Here is a 22159-nt window from a genome sequence, read left to right on the forward strand (position 1 = left end):
CTATATGGCTTAAAGAATTCTTCAAAATATTTCCATCCACCTTTAGTGATTACAAAATGGTAGGCCATGGTAATAGTTTGGAAAATGGTCCCTTTACCCCTATTGGTTATCTTTGCTTCTTGCACTCCTCCAATCTGTCTCAACACTTCTGTAGGGACCTAATAGGGCAATAGGTAGGGGGTTCCTCTAAAACCATACACTCTGAAAACAATAGAAATAGGGTACAAATACATGTCTCCCCAATTGTGAACAATCTTAATATCCTCTGCAAACTCCTTAGGTTTGAGGAATTCCAAAAGAGCCTTAGGAATTCTAGGGTTTTCTCTACACAAAAGAACTCTAATCTTAGATTCAAAGCATCTATCAAACTTTAGAAAACTAGCATCTTCTCTATCCCAAGATAAGAGAGTGCTCCAAAGTTGAACAGGCATTTCTTCCTTATCCTTTACCTTGATCAAGTCCATTTCCTTTGCAAAGTAATCAACACCTTTGAACAAGAACATGTGGATTAACATGGAATACCATCCAAACAGCCTATCCACCTTACCATTTTTTATCCCTAATAGCCCTTTATGAATTGCATCAGTAAGGTATGGGGCATAATAAAATGTTATAGCCAGGGAGGGGTTTATAATTTTGTGCAATCATTAACATATAATGGGCTGGCATGTTCTTTTCAGCATCTTCTCCAAAGATGTGACATAGTGCCCAATACATACCCTTAGCTCTAAGAGTAAATAAATTGAGGGAGAATGGTTCCATTATGTTGGGGCCTACAACTGTTAACCCCCCTATCTTAACAAATAACTCTTTCAATAGGCCACTCCTAAGATGATCCCTTTATGCATTGTAAATCTGGGCTAATGACTCAAAGTTAATAAGGTCTAACAAATTGGAGGCCTCACTGAGCTTGAAAACATTTCTAAACTCATCATCTTTGATTTCAACTAGGGTTGATCCCTTTATATTTCTGATGCATCTTGCTATAGGGTCATAATTCTGTGCAATTAGGGTCAACAGATCTATATCCATGAGTACACCAGGGACCACAAGTTTTCCTACATCCAGTTCCCATATGCTATTTAAAGGAGCTGGGGAATGTCTCTGCCCAAAACTGACTTTGAATAGTCCTAAACCTGATATCCCTATCTCAGGGTCCCTTAACCAATTGCCTTTATCATACAGGCCATCCCTAATTTTTAGACAAGGGTTCTTTGGTACTAACTCTTTAGCCTTAGCCTCGACATTGGTGGACATGGTTAACTGTTCTAAAAAATCATCACAGATGTTCCTGTCTTGATAATTCAATTTTCCTGTCAACTCTCTTCTTGGTGCCATTCTGAATAAGCAACTATACCACTCGAAACTAGCATAGACCTCTAATGAAATAATTCACATAGCAATGATTGGAAACAGACCAGAATTATCAAGAAAAGCACAAAAAACCTGATTATTCGCTTGAAAAGAATCGCTCCACACCAATTTCTCTGCAATAGACTTCGACGAAACAATACTAACAATCAAGTTGATGCGGACTCTAAAGGACATGTTGGCATTGAATTTTTAGAAATTAACTCCACATGCTTAGGCTATCTTTTCAGAATTGAATTTGCCAAATCGAATTCAAAACTGGCTCCAATGGGTCATAACTTCTCTAAGTCTTTCCTCTGTTTCGGCCTTTTGCTATTTCACAGTGCATAAAACCTTTGCATCTTTCTTTCGTGAAACAACGTTGGCCGTTGGATTACAAGGAATTACATCGCCTTTACCTCCGTCTGATCTCTCTTTGTTAATGTTGGGCCCCACTTTCTTTTCGCTATTTCATGGGCTTTAACACTCGTGTACTTTTCCTTCACTAAGCCACGCCAACCATTAGATCAAACTCTAATCACCCAGTCTTTAATGCTAACCAAGATTGTCAATCTTACTAACTAACCATGCCTCATCTTGACAGCTAACAGTTTTCACCATTTCCTAGAGACTAAGCTGCAGGCATCTTCGAGCCATGAAACAATGAGAACTGTTGGATCAAGCATAAGGTGAATACCTTTTAACAAACATTAAACCTTTCAAGTGGGCCCTTTATTTTTGGAGATCACCTACTTTACCTAGTCACTAGTTAACAAATGCCATGTGTCAATCATCCATTAGCTCAGGAAACCCCTCTAGGTTCCATTATGAATTTGCCATGTGTTTTGCTTCACATTTCTCCACATAACTGCTGGTTACACCTAGCTAGGCCCTCAACTACCCTTCAGAGCCACGTGGCATTCAACACATCACTATTAAACTCTACGAAATGCACCAACTGTCATGCCACATTATGCTTTCATGTGATTTCCACCTCATTTTTCTACTTCGCAAAAACTAATCTTTGTTTAGCTTGTGGCTAAGAAACCACGAGAATCGTTGGATCAAAACAAACTCGATCAGCTTTTAACTTCGTGCCCTACCTATCCTTTAGGCCCACTGGCCTTTTTTGCCACTTCGCGATGACCAACTTACTAGCATCTTATCTTCGCAAATCCGCACGGGCCGTCAGATCTCAGGAACTTGCTCATTGTTTATTCTTTCTATGACCACCTCACTCGGGCCCACTACCAACCACCAACTAAGTGCCCCGTCATTGCTCTATCATTGCCAGCTGGACCTACCACCTTTACTGCCACCTTTAGCGAGACCCGCCACCTTTTTGTTGCTTCGTGAAAGGTAGAATGGGTGCATCTCCTAGCTGTGAATCAACGTGAGCTGTTCATCCTTTTCCAAACCGATCACCCTTTAACTAAGGAAGACTGCTTGTCTCTAGGACCCACCACGTGTTTACGCTATTTTGCAGAACATATACCATGTGCATCTCGGGCTAGCAAATCAACGAGAGCCATTGGATCACAATCAAGATGAATTTCATTAATCCGACGGTCAGTCCATCTAGTCGCCAAGTTTATTCTTTAATTTACTTAACCTCAGGGCCACGTGTGACTTTATGATTTGCCACCTAAACCACCTGGACCACTAACTGGACTGCCATGTCATTTTGCTACTTCGCAAATGGCTAAATCTTGAGCACCTTTTGGCTGTGAATCAATGTGGGTCATTGATCATTCTCTGAACCAACCACTCTTTACTCTTTGGAAAACCTGCCTGCTTCTGGGACCTGCCACCTTTCACTATTTCGCGGAGGGTAAAACTTGATCATCTTCATCCGACAAAATAACACGGGCCGTTGGATCAAAAAAGAGTTGCATGACACTTACAGGGTCTGATAAACATTAGAAAAAGGGCAAAGTAATAGGTGTATAAAATTTAAAATATTCAAGGGACCACCTAGGTAAATAACAATGGGGGGGACACTTCTCATGAGAAACGGACCCATCACTTAAGTTGTAAAAAGTAACGCAGAATTAGAACTAGGTTTTTACTCAAACACCTTGAAGATTAAAACTTAAAACCCTTAAACCTTCTCATTGGCTTACAACAAAATAGAGGTAACAAGGCCAATACCAAACTCAAAATTTCAACAAAATTAGCCAATTATGGACCCAAAACATCCATTTTTAAAACAATGATAACACACTAGTAACAAACTTGATAAGACAAAGAAGGTCTCAAATGACCTAGTGATTAATCTAACTGGTGCAAAATCTGATAAGAGAGCTTTAAGAGTAAATGATGTAACCGACATCAATGTTAGATTCATTAGCATGATTTTAGGCTACAAAACCACACATGCAAACATGTTAAATTCAGTCTCTAGCCTATGCATAAAGAGTGCCTATGATATGATTAAAGATAATACAAAAATAGATGTGTGTGAATGGTTGAAAGATGAACTTAATGACAATCTTGGAAAGATAAAGAAAGACAAAAAGGGGACATTCAGACTTGGAAACCTACTTGTTTGTTTAATGCTACACATAACAAAACAAGCGCTCGGTATCGGTAACAAAAATCTTGGTTTTGATATACTGATAGGCAAATAATTGTTTGATTTACTAAATAACATGGGTGAAAACAGAGAAAAGAACATAGATGAGTATTTTCAGGCATTAAAGGCCTGGATGAATACTAGAGTCAGATTATCACAAGCAATTGTAAATAAGTATAAGGATGAAATATGCTTTGTTATTAAGAAGGATGAAATTTGGATGGAGGCAGTTATCCCAAGAACCATTTGGGTTACTGAAATGGGTTATGAAACTGATGACCACATAATTGAAACATATGCAAAAGCCCTTCTGGAAGCACCTAAGGAACCTAAAGAAGAGGTATTTGGCAGTGCTGAGCCTAATGAAAATCAAATCCAATCAAAGAAAAGGGTAAAGAAGGTGGAAGCAACAATTAGAAGAGGATCTAGACAAGCTAAAGCTATCAAAGAAGATGTACTTAAAAAAACAGGCATTATTGAAGATGAGTTAAAATCACTTCAACTGGAAACTCACCTTTCACTGGTTGGAAATTCTTCAGAAAGTGATATACCAACTGAATTTAAAAGAGTTGTGAGAAAAAGGAAATCTTCACCGGTATGTACACCTTCTCCTAGAAGAACTAGACAGAAACAACAGGTAGTAAGGCCCTCAACTAGGAAATTGACTCCGAAGAAGAAGTTAACAACCAAGAAGAAGACTCAACAAACCATTGCTACAATTGAGAAACTTCTAAATGAAATAAAAGAGGATGGAAAGCTGAAAAACATCAATAAATTGCATGAATCATTATCAATTGATGACAAGGAAAAAGTTGAAAATAGTGTAATCCTACACTTGGATATGTACAAGAAATTTTTGATGCAAGTTGTGGATGAATTACTGACAGAACTATTCAAAACACTTGAAGCTAGAAGGAAAGTTGTTGCAGAGCTTGATAATAAAATAAAAATTGAAAAACTTCTTGCTATATATCCAGTCAACTCACCAAATGAGATAGATAAACTGATCTCAGAGGCTAACCAGTCAGTATTTTCAGCTGCACACCGACAAGTAGCACTTATGGCTGGTGGAGTGAATGAGGTAGCAAAGGAAACTGTGAATGCATGGGACATATTCCTTGTAGAAAAGGAAAAGCAAGAAGAATATAGAAACCCTAAACCCATCAAAGTATACCAAAAGGATAAGGATAAGGGAAAAGGCAAGGTTGGTGGACCACCTAGCATAAAAATAATAGATAATCTATCCCCATTGCCTCTTGATACTCCATCGATAGTTACCATAGACAATCAACCGGCTAATGAGAGTATGGACACAGCCGAAGAGGACACAAATCCCAATTCTGAGGTGTTATATATAGTGAATATTGACACTCAGAAAGTCAATATTGTGGGAGATAAGGATTCAATAGGAAAAACAGATGTAGAAAATAAGCCACCGGTAACTGATAGCTCAGAAGGTAAATTGACAGGTGACAACACCGAGAAATAGACAGAGCAACAAGCTCCTTCACAAGAACAGGTTCATACAGAGACTGTGCCACCAGAAACAACTAAGAAATCCAAACCTTTGCTTAAAGAAATGCAAACACAAATTGACCTACCAGAGGTCACCACAAGCAAGGAAATTGCTCCCACCAGCGGAATACAAATTGTTGGTTCATCAAATGCAGAATTAAAATCAACAAATGTAACAGAAGTTCTTTTGGATTCCATAAAGAAGATAACAGAGTGTAGCTCACAAGCATACAAGGCAATTGATGACACAATTCCAATTTTGAAAATGATAGCACCTAAGTGTAATATAGATAATAAAGATTCTTTAGGTCAACTTGACACTTTGTCTAAGTATATTACTGACAACACTGTGACAGTTGAACAAATAAAAGAGGAAGCATTCAAGGAGAGAGTAGAGAAAGAAAAACACAAATTCTTTGAGGAGGAAATAAAGAAGTGTACAAGAAAATTTGACACTCTTTTACTGGAACTGTGTAGTACACTCAAGGAATTTAAAACTTTGTACAGGGATACATGTAAAACTAACTTTTTGACAGTAGATATAGATAAGAAAATCAGCAAGGTACAGGAGGAAATAAATCAACTAGCTGATAACTTCATTAATTTATCTGATTCATTATTAGTTTTTGAGCAGAAAATAATAGGTTTTGAGGAAGAGAGAGCTACTAAAGTTGGAAAGAGTAAATGAAAGAATAAAAGGAAAGGCTAAAGATCTACACTGTAGATAGTCCAAAATTGGATTACCTCACCTCCTTAAGAAAAGAAATATCTAATGCTTTGATTCAAGGACAGAAAACACTGGCATAGAAAATGCAACACCTCAACGGTACAGTTTAGAAGACTGAAGCCGCAATAAAAGATAGCAAAAAGTTCATTGAGAGCCTAAATTTGGTTTTGGCAGATCTTTTTCAGATTGTAATCAACTGGTTACAAGAATGAAACAGGAAACCACACTCAATTGACACTTTGACAACCTTTGTCATTGATGCCAAAGGGGGAGTAGTGGAATGAGAAAAATAACCAGCAAATGACTCATCAGCTCAGGGGGAGCACATATTCTTTTGGTACACAAATTTTTGGTAAGACAATTCTGGCAGACTCTTTTGGATAACAATTTTTGGATTTTTCTCATGAGTGTTGCCATCAATGCCAAAGGGAGAAATTGTTGACAAATGCACACTCCAATGAGATATTGTAGGTGATTGAAGATTTTGTCATTGATGGCAACCTTACAATCCTATGACACCAGCAAGACAATTTACCGGCACCAACAAAGACAAACTCTACACCGACACAGAGACCACCAACAGTAAAAGGAAGCATACTGGCATAGAAGCCGACAGGAATTTTGTTTGTAATATATTTTGTTAATTATTGTAAAATCATTATAAGCCGACTTGGCAAGTTGTAAAATGACTCATATATATAATTGATCATTGTAGAACATTTTGTAATAGATGAAAGAAAATATATAGGTGAAATAAGGCAAACCTATTATGCAAATTATAGGTTAAGGGTTTATGTATGAAGCGGAGCTATAAACCGGTACTAGATCTGGCATAGTAGATGCTATTTTGAAGCAGTACAAGACATTGAATTTATATAATCCATTCTGTAAGTTAGTGAGACTTCCCATTTTGTAATCGAGTAGTGAGCTCTAGCCGCTTGGCCTTCCTGCATATGCAGGCCCCTATTGTAGCAGTAATATTCTCTTATTGGCCAGTAAGTGAATATTGTGGGTCACAAATCCCACTAAGGTTTTTCCCACACCAGGTTTCCTCATTAAACTACTGTGTTATGGTGTGTTTTTCATGTGGTTGTTGTTATCTTTGTTTATTGCATTATTTCTTGTTTACCGGTATATAGTATTGATATGCTTTACATGTTTTAAGTTAAGAAAATCTTTTAACTGGTGAGATACTAATTCATGCCCCCCCTCTCAGTATCTATGGGAATCCTAACAATTTCCAAGGAGTGTAGTTAAAAATTTCCTCTCCTTTTTGGAGTTGTTTTATTGGTTTCAAGTTTTTTTTGCGATGTCTCTACAAAGTGTTGATCTTTGAGGGTTCTCTATTTAATTCCAAAGTCATTATCTTTTTAATTTGAGATAAAGATTGGCACATGTGTCCTTAAATGCTTATAGTAGTATAATTTCATGATCTACACTCACACAACATAAGATCAGAACATGCTTAGATTCAAGCATAGGTACTACCTTGCATAATTATGCACATGTCAACTAATAGGTATGCACTATCTATCAATGTTTCCTATATGCAATGTTTCAAGTCTTTAATTTTAAAACTTAAGTGCACAATTTAAAGAAATGCATAAAATTCATGTTTATTCCGAATGTCTTTTCTCTAGAAAATTAATCATACTCTTCCATGCATTAGAGATTTGTTCTTAAAATTTAATACAATTATGTTAAAAGGAATTGTAATAGGTGAAAAGTAAGGTTTCCACAACAAGAAGGATCAAAATTGCTAATTTTACTTAGGGACTATTACATTAAAAAGAGGGAGGTAAACCCAATGGATCTAGCCACAAATCAAAAAGGATAAGGGCTGATAATTCTATTGGATTTACTAGATTTGATTGGACTGCTCTCTTTTAAGTTGAATTCTGAAAAGGTTGAAATTAGGGTAAATATGTTGGAATTGATGTAAAAATGCATGAGCAATGACATGCAGTCATCAAATTGAGCCACAAACCTAGATATGAAAAATATAAATGTATTTGGATCTATTCCTAAGAGGAGTTACTGATTCATTAGGACCACAGTAATGGTCTCTCTGGTCATCCACACTTTTCGCACTCCAATAGGGGATCAATTTGTCACTGTAAATAAAGCCAAATCTAAAGATCGCAACTCCGTACCTATTCCTATGCACAATAGAAAAGGGAAACATGTTGGGAATAGGGGTTTGCATTAGTTCAAACCCCGATTTTGGAATTAACCATGAAATTAAAATGAAATATGATGGAATCGTAGTAATGAAAATATTCTCCTTTTGAGGGAGATGCTAAATAATGACTGAAACACAAATGCTTTACGTCCTTGTGAAGTTTTGTTTGTCTCGACATAGAATTATAATTTCATGAAGTCTTCAATAACATAGAACATGAACATCAAATCCAATGCTTGAGCCTTGACCTTATCTTTGCTCCAATGCTTGAAAGAAGACTGATTGATTGCCCACTTGCCTGATTGCTTGAATCAATGTGTGTGTATGCTCAAATGTATTGGATGTATATCAAAAAGAGAGGGGTAGGCCACCCAAATCTTGTGACTATTAAGGGGCACAAAAATGGGTCCTAATTTGGAGGACCGGGGCACTAGGAATTCTAGTTCTGACCAAGCAGGAACCATAAAATGAAGGTGAATGAAGTGCAGGGTCAAAAATATGACAAATATGCATGGTATGAGCAAAAACCAATCTCTAATTAGGCCTCGATGCACAAATGCCAAGGTGAGGGCTTAAATGAGGATGGAATTGTACTAGAGTACAATTTAGGATGCTACAAGGATTAAAAGGGAGAAAATAAACACAAACATGTGTGAAGATAATTTGTGCAAGAGAGCTTAGTATTTTGTAATTGAATATTTGTTTACATGGTAAGTTTTATAAAATATATGAATGCATATGTTGGCATAAGACACTATTCCGATGATGCTCTGGTGAATATTAATGATGTCTAGTGCATGATATTTCTTAGGAGTTGTCATTGATGGAAACTCAGCTTATTAATCTTATCTGGTATGGAGTTTGAGATATCCAAATGTCTTGAGTAAGTTTTGTTTTAAGTTTGTCAGTGATACTCAAGTATAATTTTGGTGATCATTTCTCATTTCTGGTGATGTGCTTTTGGTTTTAGTGATAAGATTTAAGTTTATTGAGTATGAGAAGAATATTTTCACTCAATCCTATCCTCTGGTGTTGATTCTTATGCTTATTAGAAGGTCTGGTATCTAGTAGAGTAGTAAAACAAGGTTATCTTGATGTTTGGTGGTGTAGTGTGTGGACCAGATTCTTTGAGGTGATTCTAGTGGTTGTTGGTAAGTTTGAGGTAATTGGGCCAACTTATGGAAAGTGTTTGATCATATATTTTGGATCCAGAATACGGTCTCGTGAAGATTTGAGTCGACTTGAAGCTACATGTTTCATATTTTGATATTTTGAGAAGCCGACTTGTGGGAGATCAATTTTGTTAGTGCATATGTATAAGATCAGCTGGGATAATGTTTTTAGGTGATGATATGATATGTGAGATGATTTTGGGAGCAATTGAGTGTAATTTCATGTTTGTACCTTAAGTTTTGTTGATCCGACAATTAGTAGCAGAGAAGAATAGAGCAGTTTATCAGAACAACAATAGTGGATCACTTTGTGTATAACCAAAACTGTTATTTGGCATAGTCAGGTGTTTTTCGTCAATTCATTACTCATTGTAACCATTTTTTATTATCTTGTAAGGTAGTGAGGCTTCCTCTGGGTGTAGCCCTTTTGTAATTGAGCAGTGAGCTCTAGGCAGTGTGCCTGAATGCATGTGCATTTGCCTCATGTAATATTATTCTACTATTGGCCATTGTATAATAATATTGTGGGTACTCAATCCCACTGGTTTTTTTTGTTTCTAGGTTTCCACATAAAAATATTGGTGTTATAGTTATGTACTTATTTTCTTTGTGTTTTTGCATTATAGTTTTTGTTATTATTATATGATGGATAAAGAATTAGATTAACAAATTTGTAATTATCGAAACACTGATTCATCCCCCCTCTCAGTGTTCATAGATTTGAATGATTGGTATGTGAGCCTAATTCCTCGAAAGAAGCCTAACAAATTGAGGAATATATAGAATATTAAATCAATGAAGTTTGATTTGCTAAGACAACTTAGTATGGCACTTCAGAATCTTGATGCTGCAATAAATGAAAAGAGTAGCCTGAAAAGTAAGCTGAATGTGGTTGAAGAATTCATAAAAACCATGAAAGATCAATTGAATACCTCTTGGGAAAACAGAAAGGAGATGATGGACAAGCTGAAGGAGAAAGAGGAGAACAACATTGAAAATCAAGACAAGACAAATGAATGTGAGAAGCTGGCCAGGGAGAATGTTGTTTTGAAATATGAGATGCAATCTATTGTAATGAAGCTGACTAAGAAGATTGAAGACCAGAAGAAGAATCAAAAAATCCTAACTCAATCCTTAAAGGAAAGATCAAATGAATGTAGAAGACTAACCTATGAGAATGACCAGTTGAAGCTTGAGTTGACGCAAACAAAGAATGATGGGAAAGAACTTGAAAGAAAAATCATACTTCTGAGAGATGAGCTAACTATTGCTAATGAATACAAAGAAAAGTTCAGAGCTATTTTATCCTGGTTGGATGAGATGTTGGATAGTCAAAGACATGGAAAAGACATTCGAGGACATGGATTTGAGAAATAAGAATCCTCTGATTCTGGATAGAGTAATGCAAAATCTAATCATCTACAGAAAAAGAAACCTCCAGTAAGACATCCTAATACCTATAAATTCAATGGTAAATGTTTTACTTACAATAGATTTGGTCATATGGAAAATCAATGTAGAAGTAGGATGAATAATGGGATGATGAATAATGTGATGAATAATGGTCCTACCTTTACTGATCAATCTTTCATATGAAACAACATTGGTCATAAGTCAATTATGTACAGAATGATGAAAAAAATTTAAAACAAGAGATGCTATGCTTCTTGGATATTTGGACATATCTCTAACCAATGTAGGATGAGACAAAATCAAATGAATTTTAGGCTAATGTAGAGAAATTGTGTTTGCCATGCATGCAACAAACTAGGTCATATTGTAAAATATTTCATAAGCGTGAACAATGGCTTGGTGAACAAGAACAAATCAGATGAGAAAGGAAAAGAAAAAATAGATGAAATTAGATATCAACATAAGAAGATGTGGGTAAAGAAAGAAGATTAAAATGTGGAGAATGGCTCCACACCTAAATCTAGTGATGTAATCTCATCCAGTAACTAGGGATTTTTGACCTTAGGGGGATTTTTTCATGCAGATTAATAGAACCCCCTCTTTGGAGATCTCTAACTAGTTCCGTAAGGTTATAAAACATCTAGATCAAGTATGCATATAATATCTGGAAGATTCCATGGAGATTCAAGACTTCGGTAGGCGATCTTATGAAAAGTAAGATAATGGGAAGATTTAAGGATGAGCATTTATTACAACAAAAAATTAGGTTTTCAAAGGTTAAAAGGGCATTTCAATAGTTTATTCTTCAGAATGTGATCGAGAGAAAAGAGCAGAGATTTAGAACTTTCCAGGAGAAGGACCTAGACCTGCACAAGAAGTTCATTGGCCTTGCAAGGAAAAGGAGGTTGAGGAACTTGCTTAGTAAATGGGCATTACCAAAGTATTGGAAACAACAATTAAGGAAAACTAAGAGTTCAGGCGGGGGGCTGAATTATTTTTCACCGGATTATCAAACATAACCTCTAATGCAAAACTGATAAACTTTAGTAACAACAAAGATAAGAAAATTGATAGCACAACACACAACACCAATATTTTGATGAGGACAACTAGTTAAGGGAAAAACCATGGTGGGAACCTACCCACAATATCATGATACTCTATAGTAGTATGTGTAAATATTATAATGCGGAATGCACATGCATTCAAACTCACTGCCTAGAGCTCATTGCTCAAGATAAGATGACCTAGAACTCTCCAACCCTCAAGGTTCACTACCTTACAATAAGATTTGAACAACAATCTAGAATCAAAGGAACTAAAAGAATAGCATCTGCAAATGCCTGATGACAGTCCCAATTATGCACATTTGTCTTCTATGCAACACTTCAATCTTTGGTCAATCACAATGTTGAAGGATGTATTCGCTTGTTCACACCTTTACCATTCTCTTATAATGAAGACACTACATCACCACTCAAATTCTATGACTAAATCATCTATATATACTGATCATCAACCTTGGCAACAAGGTCAACTAAACCCTCATCTCAAAATTACAAAACTATATCATACGATATAAAGATCGACCACCCGACCAATATAATTCTATACATGGCATAACATAGACCTAAACCAAATTTCCAAACACACATCACCACTAGAAATATCACCAAGATCAATTGCAACACGCTACACGACTAAGAATATCATCGGATCAACAAAATCACCAAGAACATGCACAAGAATCAATGTGGACCACCAAAATTAATAGAACACAATCAAGAAACACCAACAAGCACATTAGAATCATACACAATAATTGCACCAACACCACTTATCAAATCTTCATCAATCAACACCTGATACTATAGAACACTCAACCAACAACAACTTGGACTAGAAAGATAGCTTACGGAGCACTAAATCATTAACCATCTGAAATGTAGATACACATGAACATCCAAAACATTCTCCAAAAAATACAGCACAAGATCTGATCACAACGGAATATTCTGAAAGAAATACCAAACTTGGCAAAGTATTGATTAGAAAAACCAAAATGAAAACCGGATCATATGATATGATCAAATAAGCTTCTAGATCACTGAAACCAATACAAAAAGATATAATGATACTATAAATACTCCATATATGGAACCATGATCCCAATAAACCAATCTGCAACCATCGAAGTAATAAATCACAGGAATACGTTGACATCAATGACAACAACAATATCCAACAATCTCCCTCTTTGGAATTGATGGAAATATATGGATGTGAAAAATAATCAATGAAAAGAAAGAAAACATCTCCAACAAAACCCCCCTAAGATCAGGATTACCAGCAATAGATAAGACAATTTTTCACATGCTTTCTCTCCCCCTTTGACATCAATTACAAAGGTTCTTAAAACAAAAAACCAAACTTACTCTCCCCCTTAGAATAAACAAATCATGATTAAAACAAGCTCAACTAAACCACAACATACTCCTCCATTAGAGGAGCAACATAAACTCATCAATCCGGACAAAAAGATAAGACAGTGAAGTCCACTAGATTGATGTAACTCAATGCATCTAGTTCCCATCAGGAAGGGTAGATACCCCTAACTTGTCTCTCAAATAGACAAATGTATCTTTAGGCAAAGTCTTGGTGAAAATATCAGCAATTTGTTCCTTTGTAGGCACATACTCTATCTTTACTTCCTCTTCATTGACTTTTTCTCTCAAGAAATGATACTTGATTGATACATGTTTAGTCTTTGAATGTTGCACCGGGTTGTTTGACATATTAATACCATTGGAATTGTCAAAATATATTATATTAGGCTCACCATAGATAACTCTGATATCCTTCAACATTTATTTCATCCAAATTATCTCACTACAATTACTGGCAGCAATAATGTACTCGGCTTCAAGAATAGATAGGGAAACCAATTTCTTACCCAAAAAGAATGTACAAACAGAGGTACTCTTCTGGTCATCAAAATCACCAACCCAATCAACATCAAGGTAAGCACATAACATGAAATTATCATTCCTTGGATACCATAAACCATAATCCATAGTTCCTTTTAGTCATCTGAATATCCTCTTTACAATAGTGACATGACTCTCCTTCAGATCAACTTGATATCTAGCATCCATGCACACAACTTGCACAATGTCAAGTCTAGTATGAGGTAGGTATAGCAATCCACCAACCATATATCTGTACAAGGTTTGATTAGCTTTCGAAGATTCATAATTCTTCAATAATTTGCAGCCAGTCACCATAGGAGTTCCAACTGGTTTAGAATCTTCTAACCCAAACTTTGTCAACAATTCCTTTACATATTTAGCTCGAGATATAAAAATACCTTTTCTAGTTTGTGAAATCTACAAACCTAAGAAATTTTTTATTTCTCCCATCATAGACATATCAAATTCTTTCTGTATATCACAAACAAACTTCATACTTAGGTTATCATCTCCTTCAAAGATAATATCATCAACAAAAACTTCAGCAATCAAAATGTTGTCAATCTCAATCTTGAGATATAGATTACTATTAATAGTACCTTTATTAAAACCCAATTTCAATAAATACTTACCCAATCTAGCATACTAGACTCTAGGGGCTTGTTTTAGTCCATAAAGAGATTTCTTCAGTTTTCATACCATATCTCCATCATTAATAGTGAAAATCCATCAGGTTGCTCAATGTAGACTTCTTCCTCAAGATCACCCTTTAGAAAGGCTAACTTGACATCCATTTGATATACATTGAAATCCTTATAAGTAGTATATGGAAGCAATTGTCTAACAAGTTCAAGTCTAGCTACTGAAGCAAAAGTCTCCTCATAATCAATTCCTTCTTTCTATGAATATCCTTTGCACACCAGTCTTGCTTTATTTTTGACAACTTCACCGACTTCATTCAATTTGTTCCTGAATACCCATTTACTACCAATCACATTATTATCTTGAGGTCTAGGCACCAGTTCCCATGTGTTAATCTTTTAATCAGATTCAATTCTTCTTCCATATCTTTTGTCCAATTTTCATCTTTGCAAGCTTCAACAACATCTTTAGGTTCAATTTTAGAGACCAAACATACCTCTTCAGAAGCTAGCCTTCTCCTAGTCATCAGACCTTTATTTTTATAACCAATGATATGATTTTTAGAATGATTCAATCTCACATACCTCAGAGTCTTCTGATTATTCAGATTTTCAAGTTCGTGCACCTCTTCATTTGTAACAACAACATCTAGATTAACTGTCTCTACAGATCTTTCTGCTTCAATTATTCTGTCTGAATTTTTTTTCAGACAACATTTTGATTATCATCATATCTGCATCCTCTAATTTATTTTCCACAGTTCTCACCAACTTTCATATTTTCACTTTCCACTATCTTTCTCAGTCTCTTATTGTAGCACCGGTAGGCTTTTCTCTTTGTTGAATATCCCAAGAAAATTCCTTCATCACTTCTTGCATCAAAATTTATTATATCCTCATCTCTCTTGATATAAAACTTGCTTCTAAATATTCTAGAATATCTCACAGTAGGAACATGACCAAACCATATCTCATAAGGAGTCTTACCAGAATCACCTTTTATATGTACTCGGTTGAATTTGTAAACAATAGTGCTAGCACCTTCTCTCCAATAGATCTTCAGAACATTCCCTTCAATCAACATAGTCCTTGCAGCATCCAAGATAGTCATGTTTTTCCTTTCAACAACTCCATTTTAATGTGGGGTTCTTGGAGTAGATAATTGTCTTCTAATTCCATGCTTCTCATAGAATGAGTCAAACTCACAAGAACAAAATTCTCCTCCTCTATCCGATCTCAAACATTTCAGCTTTAGGCCTACCCTAGTCTCAACCTTTTCTTTGAATATCTTAAATTTGACCAATACTTCTTATTTCTCCCTAAAAAAGGCAACCCACATAATCCTAGAATAATCATCAATCAATAACATGAAATATTTTTCACCCTGCACACTTCTTATTGCAATAGGTCCACATAGGTCAATATGAACAAGATAGAGCAATCCATAAGATGTATAATACTTGCTCTTGAGATAAATTCTTGTTTGATTTCCCATTTGACATTCCTTACATATCGGATTAGTAGGCTTAACAATTTTAGGCAAATCTCTAACAGGTTGAATAGAACTAATCTTAATCATTGAGTCAAAATTAACATGACACATTCTCCTATGCCATAACCAACTTTCATCAATCTGAGCAATCAAGCAACTTTTCTCACTAGCATTCAAATGAAAGATATTACCTTTAGTCTTAGTTCCTGATGCAATTTTTATACCAAAGGCATTTAGGATCTTGCATTTTCCATTCTTGAATTTCAAATCATAACTTTTTTTAACCATTTGCCCAACACTTACAAGATTATGAGTCAAACTTTCAACATACAAGACATCATCATTGTTATGCTTACCATCAAAGTAAATAGTGCTGGAATCCAATAACACTGAGAGGTGAGGGGTGAATCAATGTTATACCAGAATGATTAATTTTAGCCTTATTAAAACATGCATACACCAACTAGTATACTTATACATACAGAATTGAAATAAGTAAAGCAACCAATAAGCCAATCACATAAATGAGAACCATAACACACAAAACTATGTATGGAAAAACTCAAAGAGGAAAAAACACGATGGGATTTGTGACCCACAATATCAATCCTCTAGCCATATGAAGAGATAAATTACAAAATATAAGGGGCTTGCACTTGCAGGAAGGCTTACAGCTTAGAGCACACTGCTCAATCACAAAAGGATCATCACTGACTACATATAAATCTAGACTACAATTCGGAGAAGTGTTGAACTGCAAAAGATAGCATCTTCTATACCAAAATATAGTTTTGGTTAAGCTCTGTCTATTCCGGTCTAAAACCCTAAAGCCTTTATCGGAATAACCCTTACAAAAATATCCTCACATACATAATCTATTTGATATATTTTGCATCATATCACATCCACATTTCTATTACCAAACCCATTACAGAATGATCTAATCCAACTGACCTATATAACCTATACAACCTATCATGCCTTATGTCGCCATACAAAGATAATTACAATATCAAATTACATGTCTACTAGATAACATAAGTACATGAATATCAAAAACAATTGTCAATTCCATATCCAAGAGATGTCGGTCTCCAATACCAATAACCATATTCTAAACCATGTCAGCCTGCATTGTCAGTAACCAAAGAAATCCTCCTATCCTGCCAATGTCAGTGTAGTGTCTGTGAAGTGTCTGCCAGTACACAACTGAATCAAAACATGAAGCCAGAAGAAGATACCATGTTGCCATCAATGGAAACATAGTGAAACCAACCAATTGAGAGTCAATTGCCAACAAATAGAACCTCTACCATGGATCAAATAGGCTTTGTCATCTTCAAATCTTACTATTCCACCATCATACTCTTCCATACTCACAAATTTTCTTTTATCACAAGTCATATGATGTGAACAACCACTGTCAATCACCCATTCATCTTTCACTTAAACTTTAGAAGCTAAAGATTTCTCCTCAATAGTGCAGCTTATCATATTTATCATGCCTATCATATTTAGACAATCTCTTCGGGAACCTATAAGCAAAATGTCCTATCTTATTGTAAGAGAAAAATTTTAAAGACAATTTTCCATCATACTTACCTACTCCTTTAGGTAATCTCTGGGCAATCAATGCTTCAAGCTCATCCAATTATCTTTCTTTCTCTTCTATCTATCTTCTCTCTCTCTCTCTCTCTCTCTCTCTCTCTCTCTCTCTCTCTCTCTCTCTCTCTCTCTCTCTCTCTCTCTCACTCTCTCTCATATCTAGATACTCTACATTCTTTTGGATCATACTTCTGCTTTCTGGATACAGATACTCTAAATCTTGTTTCAAACTTTCCATGTAACTCACCAAATTTGCTCAGTTCAAATGGAACAATCTTTCCAACCAACATATCTCTTGTCATGGTAGTCACACTTTGGATCTCATCAATAGAAGCTACCTTATGTTTGTAAGAAGTAGGGAATGATATCACCACCTTAGCAACAATTTCATCTTCTTCAAGGGTTCCACTAGTACATCGGATACCTAGGACAAGGTCATTCACCTTAGCCATGAAGGTTGATATATTCTCATCTTCTCCCATTTTCAACATCTCATACTTCCCTTTCAAACTTTGCAACTTAGCAACTTTGAATTGTTTATCTCCATCATACAAGGTCTCAAGATTCTCCCAAATCTCATTTGCAGTATGAAGTCCCATCACATTAGTCATCTCAAAATTAGTTAGGGCACTCAAAAATGATTCCTTAACTCTAATGTTACTTTTAGCATTCTTGATCTCAGCAATAGTAACTGGTCCATTTTGTGGAACATAATAGGCATCCTTTGTAATATTCTAGTAATCCTCTCCAAGAAATTTTAAGTGTACCTCCATCCAGTTCTTCCATATAACATAGTTACTTCCATAAAATCTCATACTCTCCTTCTTAAAAAAAATAATTCTAGCTTCCATCCTGGATCTCCTCAACTGGTTAGGCTTCTTCAGGAGGATCTATCTCTAATACCAGTTGTTGGCAACAACAATGAAGGAAACCTAAGAGAGGGGGGGTGAATAAGCTTTCAAGGGATTGTCAAACTTAACCTTAAATGCAAATCTAATAAACTATAGTAACAACAAAGATAAGAAAATTGATAGCACAATACACAACACCAAGTTTTTCACATGGAAAACTCGGTTAGAGGAAAAACCATGGTGGAAACCTTCCCACAATAAGATGATACTATGTAGTAGTATGTGTAAATATTGCAATGGGGAATGCACATACATTCAGACTCACTACCTAGAGCTCACCATTCAAGATAAGATGACCCAGAAGGCTCCGACCCTCAGGGAAGGTTCACTACCTTACAATAAGATTCAAATAACAATCTGGAATCGAATGAATTGAAAGAATAGCATCTACAAATGCCTAATGACAGTTCTAGAAAAGCACATTTGTCTGCTCTAGAACACTTCAATCTATTCTCAATCATAATGTCGAAGGATGGATTCTCTTGTTCGCACCTTTACCATTCTCCGATAATGCAGACACTACATCAACACTCAAATTATATGACTAAATCATCTATATATACCAATCGTCGACCTTGGCAACAAGGTCGGCTAAACCCTCATCGCACAATTATAAAATTATATCACATGATACAAAGATCGACCACTAGACCAATGTACTGATATACATGACATAACATGGACCTAAACCTAGTTTCCAAACACACATCATCACCAAAAATGTTGCCAAGATCAACCACAACATGCTACACCACCAAGAATACTACATAACCCAAAAAATATCACCAGATCAACAAAATCACCAAGAAAATGCACAATAATCAATGTGGACAACCAAACAAATGAAACATGATCAAATCTTCACCAACACCACTTGTCAAATCTTCATCAATCAATAACTGAAACTCAAGAACACTCCAACATCAGCAACTCGGAATAGAAAGATAGCTTGCATAGTACCAAATCATGAACCATCTAAAATGTATATACACATGAACATTGAAAACATTCTCCCAAAATTGCAGCACAAGATCTTATCATACCAAAATATAATGGAGGAAATACCGAACTCTACAAAGTACTGATCAGAAAAACCCAACTACAAACTAGATCATATGGCATGATCAATTAAGCTTCAGGATCACTGAAAACAATACAAAAAGATATAATGATACTAGAAATACTCCATATACAAAACCATGATCCCAATAAACCAATCTGTAACCACCGGAGCAATAAATAACAGGAATATGTTGATATGAATGATAGCATATCCTAGAAACAACAATGTCCAACAATCTCCACCTTTAGCATTGATGGCAATATATGGATGTAAAAAATAGTCAATGCAAAGAAAGAAAACACCGCAAACAAGATCCCCATAAGATTAGGCTTACCAACAATAGATAAGACAATTTTTCACATGATTTCTCTCCTCTTTTGACATCAATGATAAAGGTTGTGAAAATAAAAAAACAAACTTACCTCCCCCCCCCACCTTAGAATAAACAAATAATGATTACAACCAACTAAACTGAACCACAAACATATTACTCCATTAGAGGAGCAACATAAACTCATCAATCCAAACAAAAATACAAGACTATGAAGTCCATCGGATTGATGCAACTCATGTTGTCATTTGGCATAATTGATGCAAATCAGGTCATCCAATTGAAGTTGGATGAGTACACCAGTAAAGGATAGAAGCCTATTTGTGATAAAGAGATTGAGATTCTATGAATAGATGAAATGACCAGTTATTTGTGTTGTCATTGCTAGCAACTGATGTTACTGATGTTTCTAATAATTTGTTTTATCATCTAAGTGATCTGGTTTACCAGAAAACAAGGTTTACCGATAGTGGACTAAAGTCTATGAATTAGGACTTTAACCGGTAAAGCTAAATTATTTTGATTGGTGATTTGTAGTTTGGATGGTGAACTTGTATCATGGAAATATGCATGTGATCAAAACCAGAACTTGTGATGATTATTAGAAGGCGTGTTTCAATTTCTGATGAAGTGTTGCTAAGGTTTTAGTAGGGTTTAAATACCGGGGAAGAAATCATTAAACTGGTAATGATTTATGTTACAATAGTTATCAACAATGAGTCTACTAAAAGTTGGTAACACGGCACAACCCACGTGAAAGATTTAATAAGTGTTTTATCATGATTCAAGGAAGATTTTCTTAGGAATTAGTGAAATGCTTTGGAGAGTGTTTTGAGGATACAGATCGGATTTTTGTGATGAGTTATGATCAATCAATGATTGATATTGCATTGTAAATTGTTGTTATGATCTGGATAGCAATCTACGATGATATTTTATCATCTTATTATAAATTCATGATGTAATTAGGTTGTGTGGCCGACCTAGTTGAGATGGCTATCTATGTTGACATAGTTGTTGTTTATTGTGTTGGTGGTCTTAGAGAATGTGTTAAGCCAACCAAGTGAAGTGTGTAATATGCATGATAGTTGTAGAGTGTTGTGTATAACTGGATTTGATCAAGCAAGTAAATATATCACTCTTTTACTATTATTCCCTAGCAGTTGCAGCTAATTAAATCCCTTGACCTATTAGGCTCTAATAGGCCTTAAACATTTAAGTCCCCTAACAGGGAAACTCTTATAAGAGTGTTAAATTCTCTCACGAGGTTGATCCTAATAGATCATCAAGCTCTTAATCAAGTTGCAAGGCAAATTCCCTAATTTGGTGACTCCTAACAAGGTTTGGTCTTAATTGGGTGTATTGTAAGCTTCTAACAAGGCTAAGCTCCTAACAGGGCATACTTCAAAAGAGTACAAATATTTGTGGGTGCCAAATCCCACCGTGGTTTTTTTCCCTATTTGGGTTTCCATGTCAAAAACTTATGGTGTTCATATGTGGAATGTTTTTCATGTAATGTTCTTATTTATATTTCATTTCATGCATTATTTCTGAGAAATTGGTTATGATATTTTATCTGAATTTTATTAGAGGTTACCGATACTGATAAGAAGTTATTTGAAAAGTATTTGATCTTATTGGTAAAGTTAATGAGTTGGTAATTGACCAATTTTATATGATTACTTTCATGGTGAAAGTATTGATAAATGATTTGATTAATGTGATAAGTAAATCTGATAAAGCGGTTATTAGATCTGATTACAGAAGTTCAGTTATTTGTTAAATAGTTTCAGATCTGAGATAAGATAAAAGAAGTTTGATTTTGAGTTTAAGTTGAATTGGTCTTACTACTCATTTACGCCTCCCTCTTAGTATTAATCAGATCCTCATAGGATTAACAATTGGTATAAGAGCTTTAATCCTCTATGTGTAGAAAGCCTAACCGCTTGAGGAAAAGATTCTAAGGAATTCAAGATGATGAAGAAAGAGGGTCCCAAGTTCAACAAGGATAAATACAAGATCTAAAAGGACAAAATGAAGATCTACAACAAAGGTCTTGGTGCATAATATTGGAAGCAAGTTGAAACAACATATGTTGCTCCTATCACTACTCTCTTCACACTGGATGAACCCACAAAACAACAAGATAACATGAAAGCCCAATAAGTTGTTTTAAGTACTTTATTTGATTTGAAATATATTTGTGTTCAAGA

The sequence above is a fragment of the Cryptomeria japonica genome, chromosome 4 (genome assembly GCF_030272615.1).
Source record: "Cryptomeria japonica chromosome 4, Sugi_1.0, whole genome shotgun sequence".
In the NCBI taxonomy this organism is placed as follows: domain Eukaryota; kingdom Viridiplantae; phylum Streptophyta; class Pinopsida; order Cupressales; family Cupressaceae; genus Cryptomeria; species Cryptomeria japonica.